Genomic DNA, 11,129 nt, shown 5'->3' on the forward strand with positions numbered 1-11,129 from the left:
TGGGGTGTCTTGAATTTAAACATCATTGAGGGCATGGATGGCATGGGATTGTGCTGATTTTTGTGCGTTTTTCGATTTTTTTGGCTGCTGTTGGGGCCTTTTGCCCAGGGTTAGTGAGTGGTGCATGGACTGAGTCTTTCTGTTGGGTCTCTTTAATGTAAACACCATGGAGGGCATGGGATTGGGCTGTTATTTATGTGTTTTTCGACTTTTTGGGGGTGTTGTTGGAACTGGCCATGTGGGTGGAGGCCATTTTGAGTGCTGGTACAGGCAGGCCCTGGCCATGTGCTGGGGGGGCAAGGGGCCATTTTGAAGGCAGGCAGTGTTCTCAGACCTGCACCCATTTTGCCTAGCTTCCATCCATTATGCCCAGGGGTACTCAGAGGTGCATGGGCCTAGACTTTCTGTGGGGTGTCTTGAATTTAAACATCATTGAGGGCCTGGATGGCATGGGATTGTGCTGTTATTTATGTGTTTTTCGACTTTTTGGGGTGTATAACTGATGTTCCTCTGTCTTGCATTGCTTTTAGGTGCACAAGAGAACCACCAGTGCCAGGAAGAAGTCCTGCAGCGGTGTGTGTGCAGCATAACGTCACGCGACGTCACGTGTGGCCACAGACAAGACAACTCTGCAACTCGTGCAACTGCGGCCTGCTGTTCTGACATCTGAAGAAGATGGCCCCAAAAAAAGTTCCTTGTAGCTCCTCCAGCAAGAAAGTTGCCAGACGAGACTAGCCGGTGGCAGTGGCTGACTCTATCTGCTTTGCGCTGTATGTCAAGAAGTGCACTGCGAGCGCTGAATATAGAGCGTTTTTTAACTTTAGCGATTGGATGCTAATTTTAATTTTCACAGTGAATTCTTGTGTGTAATTTTGTAATTTGATTGCGCCTCACCTGTGGGCTGACTGGAAAGCTCTGTGATCACGCACTCATTATACTCCCGTCCCGGTCCGCCGCGTCCATTATGGGCGTTTGATGCGGAGGGTGAGGAGGAGCCCAGCACTTCCGGGCTCAGGGCTGCAAGGTCAGCGCTCTAGTTGCGCTGTATGTGATTTAGGATTAAAAGCCAGTAGAAACGCAGTCGCTGGGTGGAGACGAGTCTAGCCGGTGGCAGTGGCTGACTCTATCTGCTTTGCGCTGTATGTCAAGAAGTGCACTGCGAGCGCTGAATATAGAGCGTTTTTTAACTTCAGCGATTGGATGCTAATTGTAATTTTCACAGTGAATTCTTGTGTGTAATTTTGTAATTTGATTGCGCCTCACCTGTGGGCTGAATGGAAAGCTCTGTGATCACGCACTCATTATATTCCCGCCCCGGTCCGCCGCGTCCATTATGGGCATTTGATGCAGAGGGTGAGGAGAAGCCCAGCACTTCCAGGCTCAGGGCTGCAAGGTCAGCGCTCTAGTTGCTCCTACCTTTCCATAAATGTGTGTGGGTCAGCGACCGCGCAGCGGACGCGTGCAGCGGGTGCGCCGGAAGCGAGCCGAAGTCGAGCCAAAGTCTAGCCCATCTGCGCCCGTCCGAGGCCGACCGGGGCCACGACCCCTGGCCGGTCTGGATCCTCCCACATACAATATGGAAGACAGGTATTGCTAGATCTATGTCCACCGATTAATGCACCCTGCTGGCACACTATGGAGGCGGCATCTCTTCGAAGCTGCTCCATGTGTCCTTAAAATTACTAGAGTACCGACTAATGACCTGGACAAAGGAAGGGTACAAGTAGGATTGTTAAATTGTAGATCACTTAGTAAACATAGTAATCAGATCCGTGACCTACTTGAAGACGAAGCACTTGACATACTCTTTATAACAGAAACCTGGCTAGGAGAACACTCCGACCACGAAATCATAGAAGCCTTGCCACCTGGTTACTCTCTCTCCAGACTAGATAGGAAGGAGGGGAGGGGCGGAGGGATTGCTATTGCCATCAAAGCGCCGCTAGAATTTTCTCTAGCACCCCTGCAGATTGACCACTGTGAAGCGGGTCTATTCACAATTATACTTGGGCCTCAACACTCTATATCGGGTATTCTTGTCTATAGACCCCCAGGCAAGCTCCACGACTTCACTACTAGCCTAGTGGAAGCGACCGCCCACCTAGCCATAAGGAAGAGCAGAATTATGGTACTAGGAGACATGAATGTCCATTTTGACGACCAACTCGATAAAGAGGCCAAAAACATCAGGCAAGAGTTACAGTCCCTACAACTAGATTTAAAAAATAGTTCCCCCACCCATAAACTCGGTCACCTATTGGACCCTGTTTTTGGAAAATGGAACGGAGTGAAAGTTCTAACACCCTTACCGGTTCCCTGGTCAGATCACTTTTTAATACCATTTCACATCTTGATATCAGAGCCTGAGACTAAAAAAGACAATAATAATCATTATCAATGTCGAAAATGGAAAAACTTCTCTCAAGAAACCTTTAACAATATACTCGAGCTAGGAGGACCGCCAGGAGGCACGGACTGCGAAAGCGCATACAGTAGGTTAGAGGACCGTATTTTAACTGCCATAGACAGCACTGCCCTAGTACGTACTATCAAGAGACCTAATAGCAGAAAGAAAACCGCCCCATGGTTTACACCTGAGTTACAGGCCGCGAAATCCATCTGCAAAAAATTAGAACGGCAATGGCGCCGAGACTTCTGCCCTACAACTAAAACTCATTACAAAAAAGCTCAAAAGGAATATAACATCAAAATACGTACCACTAAGGCCATGCATTATAAATCCCGTATTGGGGAAGCACAAAACTCCTCTAAGGAGCTCTTTAAAATTTTTAAGGAGATCTCAGTGCTAACTAATGACAACACCACCCAAAACGACTCAGTGGAAACATGTAATAAAATCGCCAACTATTTTTCTGGAAAGATAAAAGACATCTATGCTACCTTCTCTGGCAATATGACATCTGGACATGATTTTGTTGTTACCCTACTTAGCGAAGAGAGAAAGTGGCTAACATTCAGCTAGTGACCCATCTAGAAACTAACAATTTCCTTCACGCTTCTCAGTCTGGCTTTCGGTCGGGCTACTCCATGGAGACTGCCCTTCTGAGAGCGACTGAAACCGTACGACTAGGAGCAGATGCTGGACATACCATGGCTCTCATCATGCTGGACCTCAGTGCCGCGTTTGACACTGTAGCACATTATATCTTGCTACAGTGTCTAAACAAAGCCGGGGTCACCGAGTCAGCACTGAGTTGGCTGAAAGCGTTTCTCACTGATCGTAGCTTTCAGGTACAGCGGGGAGCTTTTTCCTCAGACAGCATAGCCTTAGAACAGGGGGTGCCTCAGGGCTCTGCCCTGAGCCCCACCTTGTTCAATCTATACATGGCGCTCTTAGCAGTTGTGGTGCAATCATACGGTGTAGAAATATAATGTAGACACCCAACTGCTGATCTCTCTCTCCCAAGCCCCAACATCGGCAGCTGCTAACTTCAAGGCCTGCATGCAGGACCTAGCAGGTTGGATGAATCACCACTGCCTGAAGCTTAATGGCTCCAAAACGGAGGTACTGGTGATAGGAGGGAATGACACAAGCTGGACAAGGGACTGGTGGCCAGCCTGCCTTGGCCCTCAGCCCACTCCCTGTAAAGAAGCTAAGAATTTGGGCATTTGGGTTGATCCAAAGTTATCTTATGATGGCCATATTCACAGGCTAGTGGGAAAATGTTTCGGGGTATTAAAAACTCTCAATCGCCCCCTGGACCTACTTCCCTTAGAGGCTAGACGAACCTTGACCCAAGCTTTAGTGACCTCCCGTATAGATTATGGCAATGTGTTATTCCTGGTAACCACCGAAAAAAACCTGAGGCGCCTGCAGGTACTTCAAAATACTGCAGCTCGCTTGGTCCTGAGACTACCCAAAAGAGCAGCATCCAAATCCACTCTTGCCGCTCTATATTGGCTACCCATAAAAGAAAGGATCCTATTCAAAGCACTCTTAATATGCCATAGGATCATATGGCACAAAGCTCCTCAGTATCTTAAGGACCTAGCCCACACTTACGAGCCGAGTAGAGCACTTCGCTCTCAAGGGACTGGCCTACTCAAAATTCCCCGTGTCCGAAAAGCTAATTTGGGAGGCCGCTCCTTTAGAGTGCTAGCTGCCAACAAATGGAACTCACTCCCTGTGAACATTAGGCTGGTAGAAACTGAAACCAAGTTCAGAAAACTTCAATTACAAGGGCTCTGGAATACTTCTCTGAATACCTGCCAGAAATTGAGGTTAGAAATTTAGGTATCATGTAGTGAAGTCATGACATTATCTGTGCTGTGCTGAGATTCAGATATGTCTTTATTACTTTTTGTGGAATACCGATAATTGTATTATTTTCCTTGGGACGAATCAGTAACAAATGTGTGCGAAAACAATAAATAGAAGTACCTCCATCCTCCCTAGCATTGTAAAACTATTTTGCACCATGAGTGCAGTTTGTGTAACTGACTAATGTTACCATTTTCAATTGTATATTGACATCGTAGGTACCAATTTGGATGTCTGGTCTAAATACCCTGTGCACGAGATGAGCTAGGGAAAGTGACGCTTATCCAGTTATTATACCTGAATCTTGTGCCTTTCTATAGGGACCATTAGAATAAGACTGCAGTCCTTTATTGCCTTATTGACATCACCTCAAGATGGCGGCTCCGGTTTAGTCCGTTTTCTATCTTTAGTGCTCTTGTCAACGTATCGAAGTCGAGATATTGAATATTAGTTAGGTATTTGCTTTTCTCTACCCAATTTATACATGTAGGCAGTTGCTGCTTCGGTGAATGGAGTTCCTAGTAACATATTGTAAGCGTTTCTTCAAAGTTCGCTAAACACTACTCTAAGATGGCGGTAGCGTATGGTCCGTTTTTTATGTCTTCGCGTCTTGATTCAGAGCAATAGATCACGGGCAGTCCCCGCAGCTGTAGCGTATTGCTGGACTCTGGCGGGCTATTTAAGAGGGAGGTTACTACCTATAATCGCGGAGTAAACTACGGACGACGGCAGAGGCGGCTTGCATTGGGGACCAGGATCTTTGGATCTTGCAAAATGTAAGTAAACGGCGGGATCCAGATCGAATAATTGTTAGAATATGTATCAGAATTTTGTGGGAGGTACTGACCGCTTTGTTTAAACTAAAAGGGGATGGTATACTCTAATTAAAACATGTGCGTCTCGAGTTTCGAGTCTGCCAAAACGGGATGGTATACTTGAACCCAAATGTGTGTGCATTTAATTTCGGCTTTGGCAGAGCACACACGCTGGGTGCAACAATGGAACGTTGGTCCCAGAATGATTGGTTTCTAGAACAGATGTCTGTTTCCTGTAGGAGACCTTGACCAACCTATTGTACCAAAAGGGGATGGAATACTCTTACTAGAAATTTGTGTTTCTCTAATATCGACCCTGCCAAAAAGAGATGGTATGCTCTAACTCAAATGTATGTGCACTTAATTTTGGCCTTGGCAGAGCACACATGGTTGGATGCAAGTCTTGCATTTTCTTAATGTAGAAGAGAATCAGTTTCCTCTTACATATTTTACATATGTTCTTGTTGTAGGTATCTACATGATTAAAGACATACCATTTTATGAGGATTATACAACTAGGAAAATTATTTAAAAGTAAGTAGCATTATATGCACTTTAAAACAGCGATTCTCACTTTGAAAGGATATATGTCATGTATCTACAATTATTTTATTTTAGATGTGGCGTCCCCTCCACACCACCAACGAAAAATAAGTCGACCTTAGAGACAGTTATAAGCCCTCCTCTGCCGGGTTCTGTCCCCTTGTATACAGTTCAGGTAAAAAGGTTTTTTCTTTGGTAGGCATATAGTTCAATATGTGCTAGGATGTTATCAGGGTTGAACAGCAACTTTCGTTATTGTTATAGGTTCCTAAAAAAACAGCTGCCTTATCCATTAATAAAAAAGGAATATAAATCTGGCCTGGTGAACATCTACGTATCTCCAGGTAATTATGAGTGTCCATGCTTGTATAGTATACAGTAAAATGTAAGGTTCTGTATACAAGCTGAAAGATTAAAATAATTTCCATGCTTTCCCTGCATTAGATCGGGCTTAAGTGTTTGGAAACGAGTAGAAACACCCCTAAATGCCTGTACGTGTCCTAGAAAGGTACATACTGAAGAGGTTCCTTCTTTGTGCTAGATGATATGTATATCAACTGCATTATAAAAATAAAAATAAAAATAAATTGCTCTTTCGCTTGTGTTATTGGATATCACACTGTGGCTTATGGGTTATAAGGTTACGTTTGTTAGTGTCAAGTTGGATGAACTTTTAAGTATGTACAATGGTCCATTCTGTTGTCTCAAATGTGATTTAAAACAGACTATGTATTGTAGGGCATATTAGTAAATTACTTCTTTCTTGTGCATATCGTTCCAGATCTGCACCCCAGGTTGAGAGATCCTATACCATACTGTCTGTTTGGTCCTGATGAAGGTGGTCCCTTATGCGGCATTTCCACCGAAACGCGTCGACCTTTCTTCTCCTGTTGAAATCTAAATGACTTTGGTCATTTACTGGACTACAGTCTCAATGTTATAGGAAATCTCCTTTTTTGCTGTCTTTGTGATGGAATGGATGTTTAGGAGGATGTCTGTGGTGTGTGCGTGGCTCTTTACCTGGTGTGCTTATTTAATTGATTTCATGTTTTGTATAAATTTGAAGAAATAAGGACAATTTGATTGTGTTGTAAAATGTTTTTTTGTAGCTATTGTGTAAAATGTATATATTTTTTATAACTGATGAATTTTGAAAAATATGATATAAAAAAGGAGTAATAAAAAAAAGAGGAGAAAAAAATGACTTTTTAAACTGCTAAAATGAAATAAAATGAAAAAAACTCTTCATCTTGTGTAGACATTGTTGGTATATGCCCTATGTTTGAGAGGTTACTCCTATAGTTTAAGTAGTTATAGGTCAAGAGGGAGTTCTTTTCTTGTTCAGAAAACTTCTAAAAACATATCTTTACACACTATAGACTCTGTCTTTCTGTCACGGCACTGTCTCTTTCTCCACAGCGCGGGGACACGCCGAGATGGCGTCACCATGCGCTTTACAAATCCCTTTATTACAAATCCCTTTATTATTAAGGAGCAGAAGAAGCAAGTTACCAACGAGACTGGTGTACCGCCTGCCACATTTTTTGGGAATAAAAAAAAAGTACGCCTGCAGCAGCAGCGGGATCTGCTGGGGACCAAGCTGGGAGCAGCACCCCCGCTCCATTGGGCTCAGTGCCACAACCACCACGCCAACTTAAGTCCAAACCCTTGAGTGCTGCAGAGGCACTTAGTCTAGTTGTTCAATCACCATCGACCAGTGATGTTGGCTCATCGCAAGAAAGTAGCAGTAATGTCCCTCAATCAACACAGGTTGTTGTAACTCATCTGACGAGTGTTCAACAACCACAGCCGCAACAACAACCACATGTGCAAGTACAAGCCCAAGTACATGTGGAAGGAGAGGCAGCGCAAGGAGATGCGCAAGCAGAGGTGCATGGAGGGGCACAAGCGCCCACAATAGTTGTTCCTCCCAAAGTAGGGGCACATCAGGAAATCGACATTCAAGCCGAGCTATCATTTGAGGAAGCCACTCCTCCTGATCATTCATTGTCTTCCACATCCCTAGCAAGTAATGTCTACATCTTCTTCAAGCCCCCTTCCTTCTGATGATATGGATGACAATTGGGAACCACCACTGCGTCTGAGAGTGAGGCACACCATGATCTGACAAAGGTAGCTAAGCGTAAAAGGAAGGTCCCCGAAAGACTCATAGTTATGGGGTGTGATGATGACGCTGAAGAAGTGGCATATACTACTCCTGCTGATGAAGACTCTCTCACGACGACGACGCAGTCATCATACACGCCACTCCAGCCTCAGTGGGCATGCAGCAAACAGACATTTTGACCCTAGCCCGAAAAGCTGCTAAGCGTGATGTTGTCGACGAGGAGGCAATGGGATCACCATCATTGGAGTTAACTAGTACACCACCACCTACCGCTTCCATATTTTTTTCTCGCCAGAAGGGACCTCCATCCACCTCGACCTCAATTAGTGGTGGTGCAAGTGCACAACATAGTAAAGTTCGGCAACACACATCCTCCACTTCATCTGGCATTAGCAGCATGACCACCAGTATCGCCTCCTCCGCCCCCCACAGACATTTGAAGTCCGCAGTTTGGGACTTCTTTAGTGTTTGCCCAACAAGAGAAAACATAGCCATTTGTAGCATTTGTAAGCTTGCAGTTAGTCATGGTAAGCTTGGTACCAACTATGGTACCGGAGGCCAGAGAGGTCATCTTGAGAGACAGCACACTGTCCAATGGCATGCGCACCTAAAGGAGATCAAGGAAGCCCGAATTGGAAGTCAACAAACTGTATACGTTGATGTTTCATCTGATAATGACGAGGAGGAAGAAGCGTCAAACATTTCTTCACTTACACCCAGTACCCCTGTCAGCAGCACACCCCCTGTGAGCCACACTAAGAGTGTGGGAGAGAGTGAGACACCAATGAGAAAAAGTTCATCATCACAGAGCGTAACTGGGTCGAAGATATCATCATCATCATCCCGTAAATGCTTGGTCCAGGGCAACATTAAAAAGATGTTGTTTACAGAAGCGCAATATGAACGCAACCACCCACTGACGCATCTGTATAACACTAAGCTGGCTAAAATGCTAGCTCTGGACCTTCTCCCTTTTTCTTTTGAAGAAGGGGTTGATTTTCTAGAATTAGTGGCAGCGCTCTGCCCTAAATGGAAGGTTCCTAGCCGGTTCTATTTTGCCAGAGTTGGGGTTCCAGCACTACATGCAGATGTGCTGGAGGTGATTGGGGCAGCTTTGCAGAAGAGTGCTGTTCACACTATACATCTGACAACATACATGTGGATCAGTGGTGCAGGCACTGATTACATGTGCATCACTGCACACTGGGTCTCTTTTTCAGGAGTTCAAGCAAAGCTAAGGGCAGGTGTTGACCCGGACAACGTTTTTAAAGCTGCTCGGAAACACTAGCCATGTTTGGCATGGAGACAAGTCATACAGGAGAAAACATTTTGAAGGAGTTTAACACAAAGGTCTTTCAATGGCTGTCCCCAAAAAAACGCAAGATTGGTTATGTTTCCACGGATAATGGCGCCAATGTGTTAAGGCCATGGAACTGGGTAAATATTTCAGAGTGCCGTGTTTGGCGCACTGCATAAACCTGGTTGTTAAAAAATTCTTGAGTGAAGAAAGTCCAGTGTGCGAGTTACTGACCACCTGCCGAAGAATGTGCACACATTTCAGCCATTCTTTTAAGGCCCGGTAGCATCTGAGGGGCCTGCTACATGATCGTGGACTGCCAGTGAAAGCACTCATCCAGGAGGTGGCAACACGTTGGAACTCAACCTTCTACATGCTTGAGCGTCTGTATGAGCAGTTTACGGTAGTCGATCAGTATTTCTTAACACTGGGTACAGCTATGAAAGACCTGAGGCTAGATGCGGAGCAATGGGAGCTAGTTAAAAGCCTGACAGACATGCTTCGTCCTTTTGAGGTCTTCACGCGTGCAGTCAGCAGGGAGGACTGTAAATTGGGAAAAGCTATCCCATTGTTGCGCATGCTAGAGCACCAACTGAAGGCGGTGTCTTCTATGTTTCAAAAAGATGAAGAAAAGCAAGAAGATTTTGATTTGGCAAAGAAATTATTACAGTGCCTACTTGGCGATGAATGTCTTCAAATGATCCACTCAGAACAGCATTACATTTGTACTACTATTCTGGATCCACGCTACGAAAAGGCACTGGCAGGCAGAGCATTCTTTGCTTTTGGTGACGCAGAAGTTTTAATGTACAAACGTTGGCTAGCTGTGTCAGCCATGAGGTTTGAAAGAGAACGGCAGGAAATTTAAGGAAAAGGCAGTACATTAGCATCAGCAGGCCATCCCGAGTCAAGAGAATCCACTTCTGCACCTGGGGCTGTGGCAGAAGTGACCTCTCAGCCGTTAAAGACACCAGCAACCGGATCATCTGCACCAGACACAACAGTAACATTGTGTGAAGAAGAGCATTGGCTAACTCAGCTTGGGTTTGCTTCTCAAAAGTTCCCAGCAAAAAGTAAGCAAAGTGGAGGAACCGTGGAGAACCTTCAGTCGATGGTGCAGGACTATCTGAATGACTCAACAGAGGTCTATGTTCATGATGACCCATTGGCGTATTGGCATGGGAAAAAAGAATTGTGGCCAGAGATCTCCAACCTGGCTATAAACTACTTGTCTTGCCCACTCGCAAGCGTGTCTTCTGAATGTGTTTTCAGTGCTGCTGGTGGCATTGTAACTTGCAAAAGGACCCGCCTCTCGCCAAAAAATGTGGAGAGGTTAACAATGATCAAGATGAATCAGCACCTCATACCACCAGATTACAAAGTACGAGAATACACGCCGGAAGAAGACGAGGAGGACACTAACTTAGATGAGGGAATTTCTTCTCTGTTAGGTGACCTACTCCCGCCTGAATTCTCAGAGTATGAGGACAAACTCTTCTTCCCTGACCCCGAGCCCTGAAAATGAGCCAATGAATCAATAACTTTCTTTTTCGTCCTTATTCACTTTTATTCCTGTGTGTATGTCTTTCTTTGTTTTGCAAAGTCAATATAAATAAAAACTTTAATCACCTAATCACAAAAACAAGCCCATCAGCAGAACTGTCTTCACTTATTTGCTTATTGATTTGAAGGTGCCGCAGTCTGCATTCCTCAGGTTCACAAGTTCACAAGAACATGCTCCTCTATCCTCCTCCTCCAGGCTCCTATTTCCCTCAAAGCAGAGGGCTGGATTACACCCAATGAAGAAAGACTCTGCACTAGTGGGGGTGTTCTACTTCTTTGCGGGTGAGTTGACAGCTCTGGGGCCATTGCTGGGAAGGTCTAATACCGGATAAAAGTGGTTTGGCCAAAATCGGAGGCGAAATTATTTTTGCGTTTTTGCTGACTTGCTTGTCTTTGAGGTGCTCTTTGGGGGGGTTCCGGGTGTTTGTGGGTGGGTTTTGGGATCTGGGAGCACTGCTGGCACAGTCTAATGTTGATTGCCTTTGTTTTCTAGGACATCCA

The 11,129-nt window shown here is 45.0% G+C and overlaps 1 long non-coding RNA gene across 1 annotated transcript; it reads left to right on the plus strand.

Moving 5' to 3' along the window:
* The first annotated feature begins 4,992 nt into the window (after positions 1 to 4,992).
* On the plus strand, positions 4,993 to 6,821 carry LOC147728676 (uncharacterized). Its single transcript, XR_015309567.1, has 6 exons — positions 4,993 to 5,058; positions 5,568 to 5,631; positions 5,716 to 5,815; positions 5,905 to 5,984; positions 6,085 to 6,148; positions 6,422 to 6,821. It is a non-coding gene; the product is annotated as an uncharacterized LOC147728676 (long non-coding RNA).
* The last annotated feature ends 4,308 nt before the right edge of the window (positions 6,822 to 11,129 follow it).

This window comes from Lissotriton vulgaris, chromosome 3_1 (genome assembly GCF_964263255.1).
Source record: "Lissotriton vulgaris chromosome 3_1, aLisVul1.2, whole genome shotgun sequence".
In the NCBI taxonomy this organism is placed as follows: Eukaryota; Metazoa; Chordata; class Amphibia; order Caudata; family Salamandridae; genus Lissotriton; species Lissotriton vulgaris.